The sequence below is a fragment of the Zalophus californianus genome, chromosome 2 (assembly GCF_009762305.2).
Source record: "Zalophus californianus isolate mZalCal1 chromosome 2, mZalCal1.pri.v2, whole genome shotgun sequence".
In the NCBI taxonomy this organism is placed as follows: domain Eukaryota; kingdom Metazoa; phylum Chordata; class Mammalia; order Carnivora; family Otariidae; genus Zalophus; species Zalophus californianus.
Genome location: NC_045596.1, coordinates 36,230,012 through 36,250,557, shown reverse-complemented (window position 1 = coordinate 36,250,557; position 20,546 = coordinate 36,230,012).

Genomic DNA, 20,546 nt, shown 5'->3' with positions numbered 1-20,546 from the left:
GTCTAAAAAAAACTCACCTAGTTAAATTTTGAGTCTGTAGCCAAACTATTAATTTGACAATCTTTAAATTTTGTGTCTGTAAGTGGTGAGTGACTTTGTCACCGAAGCTGTAAAGCATAGTTTTCAAATTTCACCATCCTCTCTCATATGAGTTTGGTTATGCATTTATATTACCATGATGGATTTAGAAGTAATCTTTGGGGTTAATCTAAATTCATAGTGATTAATTTACTATATTTTTTATCTTCATATTCAAGAGAATGCACAAGATCCATGGGTTTACCGACAGCTTTGTATGTACAAGTACCTCATTCTGTCAGAGGAGATTTTTGAGAAAAAATATAAAGGAAATTTAGAAACACAAAGCCATTCAGTATGCTCCAGTGGCTGTATATAGGAATTTAAAATTAGGCTGCAATGTACCTCTCAATGTCAAAAATTCATTTGTTTATAAGTTTTGTCTCTCAGAGACCTTTGATCTGAATCCTATTTTCCATCTTGCAACTTCAATATGTATAATGTTGATTCATTATTTTCTGACATTTTGCTTCCTAGTGAGCAGGTAGAATTTTAAACTGGCATATAAAAGCGATTTCTAATGGTGTTTCCAACATGTAAGAGGCAATCAGATTTTCAGTGGCTCATTTGAATGAAGAATCTCAGCTCTGAATTGAAGATTTCAGAAAAATGTACATGTTTTTTACCTTACCACTCAAAAGGGCTTTCCTGATTTTAAAAAAAACCCATGTGTATATACATTTTTACTATGAGAATTAGAATCTATACATAAATAATCATGTTAGCTGACATGAAGTTTGGGAAACCACTACTGTTACCCTAAGCATGTTCATTACTTTATAGTAAACAATCCTGAATTTTTTTTATAATATTGTCCATATTTCACTGATTGCCGAGAATATGAAATATATGGCAAATCACACTTGATTAAATATAAAATTAAAAATATTGATTATTATTTAATATGGTTAAGAAAAAAATACTTAGAACTTGGAAATAATGAAAGGGATAGCAGCATGTACTTCTAATGTCATACTTGGTTGTTTATCAGGTCTAACTAAAGGCTTATTCAGCTTTCTGGGATAATGTATCTGTGTTTGATTTAGCCTTTTACTCCCAATTAGAGCTCACACTCTATGAAATTATAAGCTAATTTGTAGATTTTTGTCTGATAGTTATGCAAATGGTTTCTTTCTGATAGAAATAATAACCTCAAAGGTTATGGTTATGAATTTATTGCCTTGTAGGTTATTAACTAGTTTTACATATAATGTACCAATTTTATCCTCATGTTTATTTTTCACTGCTTATAAATTACTCATTTCAACAAATAATATTTGAATCAGCTTTACCATCTTACTGGTTTCATACATAAATTAAATAAATTTTTGACGAGTTTATGAATTAAGTTCAGCGTGCTTCACTAAAAATTTATAGACATTCTTCAGATCATGCTACATTTATATAAGAATCAAAAAATTTTTTTTTGAAAATTATAATCGGCATTTTCAATCACATTTCAATAGTTAAATCTGTTTAAATTTGAGGCAGCCTTTCAGAACTTATTTCACTATGGAAACTTTTCATGTAATATGCATGAAATTCCATAGTATCAGTAGTGTAAAAATTGCCTGGAATATGGTTGAAAATGGCAGCCTCCTGGCTCTACAATCTTTGTGACACCATTGTCACCATAATGACTAAATGCCTTGGTAGTCACAATTATCTCCTAATGCCTTGTTCACAACCTGCCCTCATTCAACGCCATCCTACTAATAATTGTTATAATTGTTCCTCCACATGCAAGGATTCAGTGCCTCATTTCCTTCTGGAAGCAAGTTTCAAGCAATCTTCAAATATGTAAGGTTGCTAGAAATTACCAGAAATATTTAGTACTCCTGGTATTATTATTTTTTAAGTCTCCTAGCAGGGAAAAGATAGATGTTTAAATGAGATAATAAGGAGAGAGAAAATTAATTGACTATTTGCAAAAATATAATCAGAATTAAAGGAAACCAATAAAGACTGTTGAAGCACTCCAGGATTGGCAATAACAGGAGCCATTACCAATCCTAGGCCTGAAAGAACAGTGACCGTGTGCACCTGGAGAGAGCTAAAGCTGTAGCTAAAAGGACTAACCTGTGGCTTTTGATAGAAAAACACAGGGATTGTCCGCCACCTAAAGCCCAGTAGTGAAGAAGGCAGGGATGTGAACCCCTATTTCCTCCTGGTGCCTCCTATTGGAAGTCAGAAGTCAAGAAGACCCAGTTGATGCAGCCCATAGAGGTCAGCTTCACAGGACAGTGTGGAACTATAAGGACAAATAGAAAATCCAGGAAATTCTCTATTACCTAAAATTTGCACAAATTTCCCTCGTCAGACACCAGGTCTTAACTTTTATGTCAGGTCATCATTACTAGAAAGACCATTGAAGCTAAAGCTACAATTTGATATCCCTGACGTTTGAACTATGACTCCATGATTCCCAAGCATTCTGTCAATTCCAGGATGAATAATATAGGCTTATCTTAATTAAGGCTCTTTTGGTAATATATAATAGAAAGCCATTCCAGCTATTTGCTTTTTTTTTTTACAGCTTTATTAAAGTGTTTATGAAGTACATACCATAAACCTCATCCATTGTAAGTGTACAATTGACTATGTTTCAGTAAATTTATAGGGCTATGCCATCGTCACTGCAATCTAGTTTTATAACATTTCTATCATCCCCACAACATTTCTAAGAGCTCTTTCACAGTTAATCCTCACTCCCAATCCAGGCTCCTGGCAATTGCTGATTTGATTTCTGTCTCCATCAATTTGTATCTCCTGGATATTTCTTATCAGTGGGCTCCTTTTTATCTGGCTTCTTTCACTTCACATACTGTTTTTGAGGCTCATCCATATGGAAGCACACATCACTATTTCATTACTTTTTAATTGCATTTTAGTGGTTCATTCTCACGAACAGGGAAATGCGCTATAATTTCCCCAGTCTTAAAAAACACGTAAGCAAAACTCTTTCTTGATAACCACATTCTGTTGAACTACTATTCTCCTCACGCAAGTCTTCAAAAGAGTTATCTATATTATTACCTCCACTTTTCCTTTTTTTTCTCTTGAAACACTTCCAAGGAGACTGTTCTCCTACCTGTCCAAAAAACTGCTGTTTCCACAGTCCACAATGAGTAAAATCTCAATTTTTACTCTACTTTACAAGTCTATTCTCAATATAGCAACTAGGGAAGAAAAAAAAAAAAGTTTTTTAAATGTAAGTTTGATCTCTTCACTCCTCTACTTAAATCCCCCCAATTCTTTACCACTTTGCTCAGAATAAAAGTCAAAACCCTCATGATGGCCTACAATGTCCCATCTGGTATGATGAGCTTGCATTAGCTCTCTGTTCCCACCCCCTCCTCCTGGCCCCTTTGAGCATCCATAAGAGCCACAATGGTCTTCTTGCAACTTTTGGAGGACATTTCAACTTTCTATTTCTTCTTTCTGGAAAAAAAAATCATAGAGATACTCTTATGGCTTACTCCTCTCTTTCTTTTTATCTGTGAAGATTTCCCTGAATGCATACTTAAAATAGTTCATCAACACCTTCTTCATTTTTCTCCTTAGCACTTACCTGACTATATATTTTACTTATTTATGTCTTGTTCTTTGCTGGACTCACCCTTTGAATGAACATTCTATGCTGGAACATATTATTAGGTATTTAATGAACACACATTGATTGAACAACTAAATTCAATCACTTACTTTCTTTTCCAGTAAAAAGGTATTATTGAGGAAGAAAAGAAGAAATTAAAATCCTGTGGGAAAATAATAATAGGACTGTGGAAGATTGTTTTCATTAATGACATTGATATTTCATGTTTTCCCATATCTTCTCCCTTTGGTGGTTGCCATGCTGAGGTGACTTTGTCCTTTGCCATGTGAGTAGCTCTGGCTGATGGGATAGCAGACCACTTGGTATAAGAAGATACTAGAAAAGTGTTTTCATGCTCCCATCTTTTCTCTTGTTCCATTGCTTTCTCCACCAGAATACCCTCAGGCTTGTCTGTTGGGGGATTAAATATAGAAAGCAGAGCCAAGTTACCCCAGAAGATCCAGCTAAGGCAACAGACTTGTGACAGAGCCCAGCAAGTTCTGCAAATCTATCTAGTCAAACAACACCTGACAGCAATTGCATGAGTGAGCCAAACTGAGCCCAATTCAGATACAAACACCTGACCAGACAATCCACAGACTGAGGAGTAAATATAAACATATATTGTCATGTTTACTCTACCCTGGGGCTTAATGGTTGTTTGTTACACATCACTATAATGGCAACAGATAACTGATACAAGAATAATTTTATACTAGAGTACCTGAGCTGTAACTGGATACACCAAATATTGATGTAATGATGCTGACTCACTACATATGAGGATGTAAAGAATAGAAATAAAATTAAGTTGAAACATATAAAGCACAACACTTAAAGAAAGCTTTGAGGGCCATGTGCTGATAAAGAAGGAACACATTGTAGCATGATCTTTAAAACTCAAATTTAAAAACTGAAATATCTATCTTTGAACATAATTTGTCCCAAATTGTGTGTGCGTGTGTGCATGTGTGCATGTGTGCGTGTGTGTGTGTGTGTGTGTGTGTGTGTGTGTAGTGCTAGGAGATATATAATAGGTCTGAAATTGACTACAATGCTAATATATCAAATTAACAACACAAATATATTTTTCTTCAAAAAAACAAACAGGTATCCAGACTTCAATTTAAGCATTTTTCATACTACTTATATATTTTTTAAAGATTTTGTTAATTTATTTGCTAGAGAGAAAAAGAGAGAGAGTGGGAGCTCAAGCAGGGTGAGGGGCAGAGGGAAAAGCAGGCTCTGCACTGAGCAGGGGGCCTAATGTGGGGCTGGATTCCAGGACCCTGGGATCAGGACCTAAGCCGAAGGCAGATGCTTAACCAACTGAGCCACCCAGGTGTCCCTTTTTCATACTATTTAATATCAAGAATAAAAACTGAGAAATTTCTTTATAAAACAAAGGAAAATCACGACAGATAATAGGACTTTAAACTTGAATTGCTGATCTGATTTCTTAGTTGAGGAAAATGCATATATCCAATTCCAAATGTTTTAAAACAGTAACACAAATAGAGCATTGTGAACATAATAGTGTCATATGGGTAATGTCTTAACTAGAAATATCTGCCAACAGAATCCTAATCTATACCAAAATGGCCAGATAATGAGCCATCAACCATGGAGAGAAAAACACAAACTTGTGCTTTAGTTGATTAACCTTTTTCACATGTAAAGAAAAAGAACCCCAAGCTAATCAAGTACATTTCTGTTTAATAGAATAGATTACTCATTTCTCATAGCAGTATCCTGCTAATGGATGACAAGAGATGAATGCTTACCCATGATCTAACCCAACATGTTAGCTAAATTAGAAAGATATCACAATTAGTATGATTTGATCTCCATATGAAAGTTAAATAACACAGGAGACGAATGATGAAGAAATTCAGAAATTTGGATCTGTGGAGCCGCTTTGAAGTCTGCTCACTAGCTCATTATCTTTTTGTCAATAAAGGCTTTAGAGCTGAAGATTCAGGAACTCTGTGTGAAACCAAGATCTTCAGAGCAGCAGGTAGCCATAGTTTTCTGCTTTTATGGCTCTGGCATCCGCTTCCTTAATTGTAATGTCTATGAATCATACATAGCATTAAGTATCAGAACACATTAAAAAATCCATGAGGGTCCTATATTTTGATCAATTTACCATTTCCAGTCAAAAGGGTGATATAGGTAAGATTTGCCTGTAGGACTCATTTAGAGTTCTCCAACTCTTCCTCGGTATAGCTTTTGTTTTTCTATTTTTATCTACATAATAGTTATTTTATGACTTCTTTTTAATGTCCTATACATTTCAATAGCCTGATTAAAAAAAAAATTGAGGGGCACCTGGGTGGCTCAGTCATTAAGCATCTGCCTTCGGCTCAGGTCATGATCCCAGGGTCCTGGGATCGAGCCCCACATTGGACTCCCTGCTCTGCGGGAAGCCTGCTTCTCCCTCTCCCACTCCCCCTGCTTGTGTTCCCTCTCTCGCTGTGTCTCTCTCTGTCAAATAAATAAATAAATCTTTAAACAAATAAATAAATAAATAAATAAGAAATAAATAAATAAAAATTGAAACTAGTATGTTCAGGGTTGACAAAGGACAAGCATGGTACTTTACTAGATGGTTATTTTTCTTTTTAATATATTTGCATTTTGTTATTGGGCTCTGATGGATTAACCTGAAGCATAAGTATTTTGGAACATATAGGTACTTTTGTGAGGATAACCACTTTGTGGCTGGGGGATGTTTTTTGTCCACTAATTAGAATGAGTAGCCATTTTGGAGATTGGGTGATTCTAGGCAATAGACTAGCAGCTGTAACTCATTCCCAGTAAACAATGTAATGCCTTATATGAAGAAAGTGCTTTAGAAGTAAGAATAGCATTGTTATAACAATTCTAGAGTAATAATATATAATTCTAATAATAATTCTGTAATAATAATTCTAATAATAATATATAATAATATAATATAATAATTGTTATAATAAAAAACATCATTCTAATACTTTTAGAAAACAACAAATGATATTTAACTTGTCCTTCCCTCATTTTTTTAAATTTCAATTTCCCCCTTATTAAATTAACATTTATTTCACTTACTAATTTTAATCATTTTGCTTAGGAGAGAAATATTTTAATATCTAATTTTTAATATATTTTTAATACAAGCTCGTAGAGTTGCCATAACTTCCATGTAACTAAATCATTTTATTACCAAAATAAAATCTTTTCCAATATATACCACTTATTTCAGAGATGGCTATTTAAAAAATAACCCCCCCAAAAATAAAAAATAAACCCCCAGAACAAATTTGGATATATAAACAGTAAAACATAAATAAATAATGAACTGATGAATATACCTATATATATGTATATATACATATATATGTGTGTGTGTATATATATATATGTATATATGTCAATCAATAGAAAACTTATTGAGATTTGTAATTTATTTATTTTTGCATAATGAAAAACACTTTGGTGACCTAAAAATGTATGTAGTTTATAAGCATGAATTATGATTTGTAAATACATAATTATAATATTATGTCTACATATAGGACATTATTAAAACTGATATTCATTTCTGGGTTTCTACATAATATGATGCAATCAACAATTTTTAAAAAAATTTATTTATTTATTTTAGAAAGAGAGAGAGAGAGAGAGAGAGAGAGTGTGGTGGGAGGGGCAGAGGGAGAGGGAGAAAAAATCTTAAGCAGACTCCCCTGGAGCTCAGAGCCCACATGTGGCTTGATCCCATGACCCTGAGATCATGACCTGAGCCAAAATCAAGAGTCGGATACTCAACTGACTGAGCCACCCAGGCACCCCACGATCAACTTTTTATAATTCAGCACAATGTGCTTATGTAGATTCTTTTTTTTAAATTTAACCCTTTTTTAAAAAATTATATGTAGTATTGGTTTCAGGAGTAAAATTTAGTGATTCATCACTTACATATAACACCCTGTACTCATCCCAAGTGTTCTTCTTAATGTTCATCACCCATTTAGCTCATCTCCCCTCCCACCTCCCCACAACAACCCTCAGTTTGTTCTCTATAGTTAAGAATCTCTTATGGGTTGTTTCCCTCTCTCTTTTTATCTTATTTTATTTTTCTTTCCCTTCCACTATGTTCATCTGTTTTGTTTCTTAAATTCCACAATAAGTGAAATCATATGGTATTTGTCTTTCTCTGACTGACTTATTTCGCTTAACATAATATCCTCTAGTACCATCCACATTGTTGCAAATGGCAAGATTTCATTCTTTTTGATGGATAATATACACATACATATATACCACATCTTTTTTTTTAAAGATTTTATTTATTTATTTGACAGAGAGAGACACAGTGAGAGAGGGAACACAAGCAGGGGGAGTGGGAGAGGGAGAAGCAGGCTTCCCTCTGAGCAGGGAGCCCGATGCAGGGCTCGATCCCGGGACCCTGGGACCATGACCAGAGCCGAAGGCAGACGCCTAACGACTGAGCCACACAGGTGCCCCAATATACCACATCTTCTTTATCCATTCATCAGTCAATGGACATTTGGACTCTTTCCATAGTTTGGCTATTGTTGATAGGGCTGCCATAAACATAGGGGTGCATGTGCTCCTTCGAATCAGCAATTTTTTATCCTTTGGGTAAATACCTAGTAGTGCAACTGCTGAGTCATAGGGTAGCTCTATTTTTAACTTTTTGAGGAACCCCCATGCTGTTTTCCAGAGTGGCTGCACCAGTTTGCATTCCCACCAACAGTGCAATAGGGTTCTCCTTTCTCCACATATTTTGCCAACATCTGCTGTTTCCTGAGTTGTTAATTTTAGCCATTCTGACAGGTGTGAGGTGGTATCTCATTGTGGTTTTGATTTTTATTTTCCTGATGATGAGTGATGCTGAGTGTTTTTTCATGTGTCTCTTGGCTATTTGTATGTTTTCTTCACAGAAATGTCTGTTCATATCTTCGGCCCATTTCTTAACTGGATTATTGAGACATTATGTCTACATATAACATATTTTTGAAACTGATGTTCATTTTGCAGAATTCTGCATAATATGATGCAATCAACTTTTTATAATTCAGCACAATGCGCTTACATAGATTCTTAAAATGGATAATGTCTTACAGAAAAAAAATAATCTTAATAAGATGGAAATGTTCATATAATAAAAAGTTGTTTTGCAGTACCTTCACTACTGTTTAGAAGATTGTATCTTACCACTTCTTTAAAACTTTCTTCCAACATTCTTCATTTTTAATAAGTAAACTCTCATTTTCAAAGTAATTAAAATACATGTTTGTGTGAATGTTTATTTAAAAACTTAGAAATATGTCCCCCAAGTCAGCCACTTTTAAAGATAATTTCTATAGTTACTTCAGCCATACAAGTAAGTGCACACTTATTTAAACTCACTGTTGGAATGTTCCAGAAGTGCAGAGTATACATAAATTAAATGGAAATATGTTCTAATTTGAAAGTATAAGAAAAAAGGAATTCCTTCTGTCAAGAGAAGTTAATATTTTAACCCCACTTTTTAAAAAAAAGATTTATTTATTTATTTTAGAGAGAGGAGTGTGTGGAGTGAAAAGGAGAGAGAGAATCTCAAGCAGGCTCCCCACTGATTTTGGATCCCGACATGGGTCTCAATCCCACGACCCTGAGATCATGACCTGAGGCAAAATCAAGAGTCAGACACTCAACTGACTGAGCCATCCAGGTGCCCCTTACTGCACTTAAGAAACAAAAACAAAGACAACTTTTTTGGGGGAATAACTTCAAACTTAAAAGTCAGATCAATAGAAATATTTCATATACTCTTTACCTAGATTCCCTGCTGTAGACATTGTATACTATTTGCTTTTAACTGAGACTTCTTTCCTCATTTTCATTTGTCTGGTGTTTGGTCATGATTAAACTCAGTTTATATGTTCCTGGCCAAAATATTATAACCCAAAGCTGTGTGCTTTGTGGGTATTACATCTAGAGGCTCTGTATCCATCCAGCCTTTATTGGTGATGTTTAATTGGTCAAGGTGTTGTCTGATTTCTCCGTGGCACAGGCACTATTTTTTCCCTTGTAATTACTAAGTAATCTATAGGGAGACAAATATCCTCCTCATCAAAATTTTACCCTAGGTTTGTCATCCATCCATGATTCTTTTCTAAAAGAATTTTTTAAATGATTGTTGCAAAATGATGATTTGCCAATCCCATTTCTTTCTTGTTGGCATCTATTTTCAAGAAGTCTCCCTTTTTGTTTTATCTATCATCCAAGTGTGTAAGTGTGTATCTGTTGTCTGTCTATCCGTATAAACTCATGGAATCCAATTTTTCCAATTGTTTATAATTAATTTCCCTACTTAATGATTTTGGTGTTTAATTTGGTGTCTTGGATTTGGCTAAAGGAGCTCCTCTGAGCAAGCTCCTTTGTTCGTGTGACATGTGCCCATCATTTTTGAGCACTTCTTTTATTTTTGGTATCACAAAATACCCCAGGTACTTTTGTACTTACCCTGCTACAAATCTGAAAACAGCAAATTCTTCAAGAAGCCTTGGTTCCTGGAGCGCCTGGGTGGCTCAGTCGTTAGGCGTCTGCCTTCGGCTCTGGTCATGGTCCCAGGGTCATGGGATCGAGCCCCGCATCAGGCTCCCTGCTCAGAGGGAAGCCTGCTTCTCCCTCTCCCACTCCCCCTGCTTGTGTTCCCTCTCTCGCTGTCTCCCTCTCTGTCAAATAAGTAAATAAAATCTTTAAAAAAAAAGAAGAAGCCTTGGTTCCTTTTAGTTGGAAATAATATTAGAGACCTAGATCTGAGTGTTAGATCTGTTCATTATACTGCAAGAATGTTCAGTGGACAGAGCAAGGAAATAAATGTATGTGTATTAATATAAATTATATACATACCTCTACATACACACATTATTAAAGAATTGTTTTTTTCCAAAAGGCAAATTCATGCTTCTTTTCAAACATAAAAAGAATACATTAATTAATGAGGACAAAGTACTGTATTACAATTGGTTCAAAAAGGAATTCAAAGAGCAGACACATACAGGTATCCTCTCACTTTCTGAAAGTTTGCATTATACTACATTACTTTCATGAAAGACTGAAGTTTTTTCCAGTGGAAAGAAATCTGAAGAGGATTTTCACTTTTACAAAACAGTTCTTACCTTATTAATGTAGGTTTTTGGGTTTTTTTTCATAAAAACAAAATGGCCAAATGTGAACTTTTGGGAAATGGGGTGGGGAGATGAACACAAAGTTTGTTAGATATTTCCATTTGCCAAATTTGCCTCCAAAAAAGTTGAATTATTTTGTATTCTACCAGCAACGTGTAGATGGCCTGTTTTCACACAACCAAATCAACATAGTGGATTTATTTTATTTTTTTTAATCCTTGTCAAACTGATGGACAAGAAGTGATAGTTCTCTATAGTATAACTTGCATTTCTCATTATGAGTGAAATCAACATCATATAACATTTAAGGATCATTCTTAAATCTCTTTTTATAAATTTTTTGTGTATTTTGTCCATTTCTATAGAGTTTTTGGTCATTATTTTATCAATTTTTAGTTTCTGTAAATTAAGGATATCAGCTCTTTATCTGATATATATTGTGGATATTTTTTCAGTTTATCATTTCTTTTTACTTTGCTTATATATTTTTTGTCATTAAATTTTGTAGTCAAATTTAGCTATCTTCTTTTTAAATTGCATGTGGTATTTGAGTCATAATTAGAAAGGCTTTTCCTCATTCAACTTGCTTTTAAATTATTTGTCTTCTTATTTTGTAAAAGCAGGTATCACCAGTTTATAAATTAGAGGACTGAAAGCAAGAATTATTAACATCAAGGAGAAACAGTTGTTTGGAAGAATGGATCAAAGAAGAATTTAAGGTACCCTTAAAGTTCTCTTATTTAGAATAGATGATCTCCAAATATTTAAATCCTCAATTCTTAGAGGATCATATTAGTTCTGAGCTGGACCTCAGAGTAAACCAAGAAAATTTCTATTATAGATCGTTAGGCATAATTTCCTAAGTTCTCAGCTTCCTACTCTATCCTCCATTAATTAATTAATTAAAGATTCCTTGACATAGAATAACATTGAAATTGAGTCTCAATCTATTTTGCTTCTTAACTCCTACTCTGCTTAAATTATCAACCCACTACTCAAGTTGAATTAGTTTATACCTTCTCCTCCAACACAACCTTTACTCCTGCTAAATTGTCACTTTCAATTTTGTTCCTTCTCTTCTTCACCAATCTAAATGTCCCATAAGAACCAAGTTATCTTTATCTATAAAAGCTTTCCTAGTGAGAACGTGGCAAGAATGAGGTTATCTAATTTCATTTACTTGGTGAATTGCTATGAATGCATGCATGACTTAGCATTGTACTACAGACACTGATGCTTAAACCTATAACTGATCTGTATTGGCATTTCAATATTTTATTCTGCACTATTAAAACCACCCAAAATAGAGAATTTCTTGAAGGAAGAGTTAAAGAGTGTTTTATGTTTCCTTTGGGATAGTGGACATTTGCTAATTTTGACTACTTAGGAATAAGTACTCTCCAACCTCTCCCTGCGCTTCACTGGAAGCTGACTTTGATCTTGAAGTAGGCATGACAGTCTGGTCTCAACTAATGGAGTAATCTCTCTCTTAGGCCATGGAAATAGGTGGAGAATGTCATAGAAACCCTAAATCAATTTAATCAGAGTAAAGCTCAGGATTTCCATTTAAAAATTGGTGGTAAAATCATGCTCTTTCTCTTAGACAAGAATGAGGAACAATTTACTCTATGAGTCATTGACAGTCAACTGGGTTCAAAAGTACAGATATTCAGAACAAAAAAAAAGTATAGATATTTGATGTGTGTGGATTCTATACTAAGACAGCGGAGTCAAAATAGAAGAATTTTGGTCCAAAGCTATTTCTGGAGGTTCCATCTCCACTTCTAACCACTCACTTTAAGAAAATTAGACACTGGGTTAATACAAAAAGACTTTTATTTATATTGAAGTAAAAGTTTTCTCCAACCAGGATTAGTAGGTGATGCTGTTGTTAGAATACTATGATATATTAAAATACTGGGCTGTGATTTTCTTTTACATTTTTTTAGTGTTATTTACTTATTCCAGAGGGGGTGAATGGAGGGGGGCAGAGATAGAGAGAGAGAGAGAATCCTAAGCAGATTTCCCACTGAGCATGGAGTTGGATGCAGGGCTCAGTCCCACGACCCTGAGATCATGATCTGAGCCAAAACCAAGAGTCAGACCCTCAATCAACTAAGCCACCCAGGTGCCCCTGGGCTATGATTTTCTAAAGCATAATTTCAGTCAATGCATAACATTTCCTTTGAAGCTTTGTGAAATAAAAATCTATTCCAAAGAATCAATGGACATAGGAAAAAAGATATTTTTGAAGATGCTTAATAGGGAAGTAAGCTCTTATTTAATTGTTAATTGAGAATAGAGCATTGAAATTCTTCCCCCTTCTGTCTCCATAAATATACTTAGAGAAATTAAAAAGAAATAGCATACTAATATCCATGTTATCAAATTTATATAATTTTAAAAAATCTCCCAATTACCCATCAACATACAGGAAATCATTGATAAATCAAGACTCTTATTTACTGAGACAATGCCATCTAATTTTTGTTCTCGGAAATTTTTTAAGGTTGATTTAAGATTCACTGGCAGCAGAATATTAGCAAGAGACTTAATATCAGTTACTTCTAATATGATCTAATGTTTTTCAAAAGAGAATTGTGCTACTTATGATTACCATATTTTTGCTCCAGTTAAGGCCAATCTTTGCTTTTTCCCTTCTCTATGTACTTTACACAAGGCACAAGCCCCCAAAGAAAATCTTACTTATAACTAGGGCTGGTTTCCTCACAGAAATTAGTGTCATTCTTGGTTTGAAGAATTCAAATTATTATATCTAATTTATTGCAAAGCTTCAAGCTGATTAACTGGTAAGAGAAAATGTGTCATGGCCTTAAGGGAAATTCTTTGATCCAAACTGTTTCTTGACACTCTACCTGTGCTGCAAATGTTTCAGTAGAGGGTAATTGACGATGGTGTTGACATTATGCATGTCTCATAAACAAATGCATGATTAAAAATTCAAGTAAACCACTGAACTTAAAACTTCAGAAACACAAGATGATGCTCAACAAGAACAGAAAACTCAAAAATAGTACAACAGAATCAGAAAATTAATTTTGTAAAGCTCAAATACTCATATATATCTATATCTAGCTAGCTAGCTATATCTATATCTATATATATATGTCTTTAGTATTGTGGTAAAGTAGGAGCCTGGAATAGAGTCTGGCTTTCTGCCAGAGGAGCTTCTTAATGTTCTTGAAGTGATTAATTTTCATACATAAAAAAACAAAGAGAACATGATTTCCAACTTTGGAAAGATACCATCAATGCGTAGAAGTTTCTACACTTTTTAAAATAAAGTTTGTAGGATGTTGACACAAAAATTGTATCAGTAACGAAAGTCTAATCTTTTAGAAGAATTTTGGATGGCATGGAAAAGGAAGTCTGGTTAAAGTGGTACTTCACTGAAAGGGGATTACTATTGTAATTTTAATTTCCTTTTGTCTGGAAATGTACATCTTAGTTGCCAAGTGATATTGACATCTTTTGTTAACACCCAGCATAGACTTGTGGCTAGGTCTTCTTATTTCCCTTCTTGTTTTCTTTTTGTCTGCTGAATTCCTAAAGAAACCGTGAAAACAATCACCTCACTTTAAAATAAAAACAAAAAACTAAAAGTAAAACAAATAAACAAACCTAAACTTTATTTATATATGTTTGGAAAAGTTAACCAGCCTTACGTTGGGCAAAATACCTTCTTAGAAATAGCCCAACTGAAAAAAATAAGGACAGTTTTCATGGCATAATATCCATTTATTGTATTGAGCTTTAAAAAAAAGAAAGCCTGTAAAACATTAAAAAATGTTGTTAGTTTTGGGCCACCTGGCTGGCTCAATTGGATGAGCATGCGACTCTTCATCTCATGGTTGTGAGTTTGAACCCCGCATTGGGTGTAGAGCTTACTTACGAAAATAAACTTTACAAAGAACAAAAATATAAAATTAAAAAATAATATCATTAGTTTTGTTGTCATAAGATGTCACTGGAGTTATGCTTAATTCCTTAAATACCTAATCCCATGTCAGAATTTAATATAACCTCTAACTCTTTCTTACTAAGTAGGTTTTTAATTTGTGTGTGTGTGTTTCCAAACCCTAAGACCTTTATTCCCTCACCTGCAAGTATATTAAATCAATGTTTTCAGCACAGAGATTTATTATTGCCCTTTTGCTTCTCAAAGTTCTGATTCATCAGCTAGTTGTTTAGACATTGAAGAGGATGTATACACTCATCATTTGTTTTAAACGAGCCATGTTTTAATGGCCTTCATTTTATAAAGTTTTGCTTTTCTCCTCATATTTTTTGAAACAGTCTGGCTATACCCTCTTTCAGTTTCAGATTCTTTCTCTGTAAAATAAATATAATAACTCCCCACAGGGCTGATGTAAGGTTCACGTAAGATACATAAATTACCTAGCACAATGCCAAGCACAAAGTAAGTATTCTCTAAAAATATATAGTTATTTTTAATATCATATTTTGGAACATTATTTGAGATTCGTATTTGTAATCAAAATGTGTAATAACATCTGGTACTCCAAGCAAATGAGCTAATCTGCTTACATTTTACATAACCAAACCTGAGTTTTGAGTTAATTCTTAAAAAGTTCTTTTAAATTCGAAACTCTCTGAAATGCGCCACATATATTTTTCCCTTTCTAAGTCAGCCAAGATATACGATAAAATAATGACAATTGCTCTTGATGATGAAGTCTTCTATGAAGAGTGGCCATTATGGGTCTCGCAGGAGCTGCTCACTCTATACCATGCCGAAACTCTTTGCACAAGTTATCTCTATCCTCCTCAAAAAGATACAAGTTGGATAGTAATAATGCACGTATAGGCAACATAGCTGAAGATCAGAGAGGTTAAAAAACTTGCTTAAGATCAAATAGAATAAATAATACAGCTACATTTTAAATCCAGATTTGCCTAATCTGAAAATTTTTGAGCTTGATTACTATTAATCAATTTGTTAAAACTTGAAATAAATAGTAAACACTTAGTTTTGTGATTTTTTTTTCACAAAGGACTTTCATGCATATGATTTTTATGGACAGGCAAATATAATTGGGCACATTCTTTGCATCACAGAAAAATTGCAGTTAAAAGAGAGTATATGACTTGCTAAGTTTATGCAACAATTGGTAGAGATATTGTCACTTTTTCCCAGTATATTATGTGGTCTAAATGAGAGACAGAAAGTATGAGGATATGTGGGTCCAGTTTTCACTGAAGCTAACGAGAAGCAGTATAGTTCTGAATTAAACTGAATCTCACTTGATGCTTACTCGGTGTAAAAACTAATTGTAAACTTGGACTGTACTGGCACATGCATAGTGTTTGGGTTAAGAAAGTCCTTTGCTCCAATGTGTAGAGGTAATATTTACTGCTGTTGGGACACTTTTCAACAGGACACAGACACTGAAGACAGACTAAGAGTCGTGTGAACAATATAATAAAGTGTAGCTCCTGTCATTGAGAAACATTTACAGGTGCAGAAGATATTCAGCCCTAGAGGAGTTGGCAGCTCCATTTCTGCTTTCAAGTATTTGAAAATCTAAAACATGGAAGAGGAATTGGAATTTATGTTCCATAGAGCTACGGGAATGAGAACAACTGAATGGGGACAGATTTTGATTTCAATAAAAGGAAGAGTTGCCTGGCAGAGCTGTTCAGCAATGTAATGAGTCGCTTATATGATTGGGAGGGTCTTGTCCCTAAAATGTTTTGTCTTCTCAATAAAATATATAAAATTTAATAGTGTGTAAAATGTATTCTTTGGTGACAGTTTTTTTTCACCCACCCTGAATATCAAATATGTGCTCATTACTCTCAACCCTTCATTCCCTGTAGAAATGGAAGGTAGATGCAGCACATTAATGAAATCTAGAGCAAATCCCAAATTTCATTTGAGCAATTAAATTCCAACCTTCTTCCCTTATCAAATCTTCCTGACATTGTTAACAAGCTGGCCTACCGAACTGATTTACATTTCAGACCTTTTACATTTATTTGGTTTAAGCAAGGACTGGGGGCAGGGGAAAATAAGCAGCAGGAAAATAAACAAAACCTGATGAGATCTGAAGTTTGGGAAGATATTTGTAAAGGGTTAATTTGTTTGAACATTGACTTTCCATATATAAAATATATATCTTTTATTTTATTTATAAAATACATAAAATCTATATTTTAATGTTTTCTGTTAATATATGTTTGAAAAGATCAATGGGTATTACTTTACCTGCTTTCCTCTTTGAAAACAACTCTTATTTTATTTCCTCTTTCCTTATTCTGAATATTTTCTAGTTTTCCATGTCACTATTCCTCAGCAGAGGACCCCATGTAACTTAATGAGGAAATTGTCAATTCTTTCATAAAAACAATGTTCATTTCCATGCTTTAATTTAATTTTTGCTTATATATGTGTGTCTTGAGTTGACTCAAATGTTATACCATTGCCTACGCCATTGCCTCTCAGTGAGTGGTGCCAGGGCCAACAGCTTTGCCCTCACCTGGAACTTGTTAGAGATGCAGAACTTCAAGTTCCATCTCAGAAACCACCAAATCAAAAATCTGGATTCTAACAAGATTCCAAAATGACTCCATTTTACCCTAAAGTGTAGAGTCACATGCTTTCAAGCTTTCCAAATTCACTGTTCCCACCTCTATTCTGATTTGTTAGTTCATTAAGTCATTCCTTCACTAAAGAAATATTTCTTGAGGACCTATTATGTGCGGAGCACTATTTTAGTCCTGTTTAGAGGACACAGCTCTTAAAATTATAAACAAGGCCCTGGACTCTTAGTAGCTTATATAATAAGCAATGAAAAAAAAACAAACAAAAAATAGTTTCAGATATATGTTGTGCAAGTATTTGTCCCAGTCTGTGATACGTCTTTTCATTCTCTTAATATTTTTTTTTTGAAGAACAGCAAAGCTTTTAATTTTGATGAAGCTCAGTTTACCAAATTATTCTTTTATGGTTTTATAGATTGTTTTATATCTAAGAAATCTTTGCCTAATCCAAGGTAACAAAATTTTATTTCTTTTAGAAATTGTATGGTTTCAGATTTTATATTTAGATGCATGATTCATTTTGAGTTATTTTTGTTTATCATGTGAAGGATGCATGGAGGCTCATGCTTTGTTTCGTATATGAATATCCAATTAATTCAACACCATTTGTTGAAAAGATCCTTCCTACACCGAATTAATTGCTTTTGCACTTTTGTCAGAAACTAGCTGTCCATAAATGTGTGGGTCTATATTTGGCCTCCAAATTCTGTTCCTTTGATCTATTTCATTACTTTTACACCAATACTGGATTCTTTTGATCACTTCAGCTTTATAATCACCACATCACTATTCGTGGAATCAGGAATCAGTTAACACTAGCCCTCCAACTTTGTTCTTCTTTTTCAAGGGAATGGTATTTTTCTTTTAGCATTCCAGACCCTGAGCATTTTGATTTTTAGGATCAGTTTGTGGATTTCTGTGAAAAAACAAAACCAAAAACAAACTGTAAGAATTTTAATTGGAATTGTGGTGAATCTAGACATCAGTTTGGGGAGAATTTATATTGTAACACTAATGAGTCTGCTGACTCATGAACAAACTGTACTTCTGTATTTATTTAAGATTTTTTTAATTTCTCCCAGCAATAATTTTTAGTTTTTGGCATATATGTCTTACACAGATTTGGTTGGTGTTTATATAAATATTTCATATATTTTGATGTCAGTGTAAATGGTAGAGTGTTTTTACTTTCAATTTCCAATTGTTGCTGGTATATAAAATACACTTCATTTTTATATCAATCTTGTATTCTTCAATGCTGCTAAACTCATTTATTAGTTCCATGAGCTTTGTTATTAGGTTCCACAACATTTTCTACATAGATGATCATGTCCTCTTCAATTAAAAGCAGTTTCACTTCTTCTTTCCCCATCTGAATGCCTTCTATTTTTTTCATTTTTGCCTGATGACATTGACTAGGACCTCCAGTACATTGTTAAATATACATATATATCTTATATATTCTTTAAATATTACATATAAGATATATGTATTATATATTATTTATAGTCTATATATATTCTAAGAACTCACCAATAACAATCAATACAATTAAAAATGGGCAGAAGATTTTAAAAGTTTGCTAAAGTGATATATGGATGACATATAAAGCTTATGAGAATAAGCTCAATATCATTAGTCATTAGGGAAATGCAAATTGAGACTACAGTGAACTCTCTACAGACTTACTAGAATGACTGCAATTGAAACAACTGGCTACGCTTTGTGTTGGCAAGGATGTAGACGAAGTGGATACGTCACTGTTGGGAATACAAAATGGTACAGTCACTTCGGAAAATTTGACATTTTGTTAAAAAGCTAAAATGCACCCACCATGTAATTCAGACATACTGCTTATAAGAATTTCCCAAAGGAATCGTAAGCCTGTGTCCATGCAAATACTTTCATATGAATATTCAGGGCAGCTTTATTTGTAATAGTCCCCAGATGGAAAGAACCAAATGTTCGTGAACAAATGACAGAATAAACAAATTTTGATGTATCAATACAGTGAAATACTACTCAGCAAAAAAATAATAAACTCTTGATGCATGCAAGAACCTCTTGAATCTCCAAGTATTTATGCCAATTGAAGGAAGCCCCAGACAAAAGAGAATGTGCACTGTGTGATTCTATGTATATAAAACTACTCTGTGCTGATGGGAAGCAGTTACAGTTGTTGCCTGGTAGGAGGGGCCAGAGCAGGGATTCCAAAGTAGTAGGAAGAAAATTGGGGTGAGACAGTTGTGTGCATTATCTTGACTGTGGTGATGGTTTCACCTATATACATGTTGTCTACATTTGAAGTACGCAACTTGATGTTTGACATATATAAAACCATATATATGATTTATATAAAATTATATATGAAACTATATATACATACATATTTATATATACATGTCTATTCACATACATATTTGCATATATGCATGCATATAATTTCATGTGTATATATAGTGCGGTTTAATTTATGTCAAACATCAAGTTGTAAACTTCAAATGTGGGCAGCTTTATCATAAAAAAGACTCTTATCATTAGCTGACATAATACAGAATAAAGGAACACTGGGTCAATAATTAACTACTTTGCTAAAGTCTGGGGGGGTAAATCTGACCTAATATTTTGTTAGAGTTCATTTTGGTCCCCTGAGCCTCGGAGCTATTACCGACTGGATATGTCCTTTCTGACATAACCTCATGTATCTATAACTGTGTTCAAATCGAAACTTGTCATCTTTTCCCAGGAAACTGGTTTCTCCATATTATCTCATTTAGAGTTATGTCTGTCTTTCTAATTGCTCACACCTTCATGTTGCTGTAATGCAATTAGGCTAGGCAGTAAATGCTATTTGAGTTGGGGTTTGAGAGAAGAGTTCTTAAGTGAGCCTGGAATTTTCTCACTCTGTCTAATCCCACATCAAATCAGGCACTAAGTTCTGTTGGTTTTACTCTGCAATGTCCTTCAAATTTGTACACCATTTCCCAATGCCACTTTTTACTCCTTTAGTTCAGAACACTTTCGTTCCTATGTTATAGGACCAGCTTCCTAACTGATATCCCTGTGTCTTATGTTTTAGTCTCTACAATCAGTTTTCTGCCCTGAAG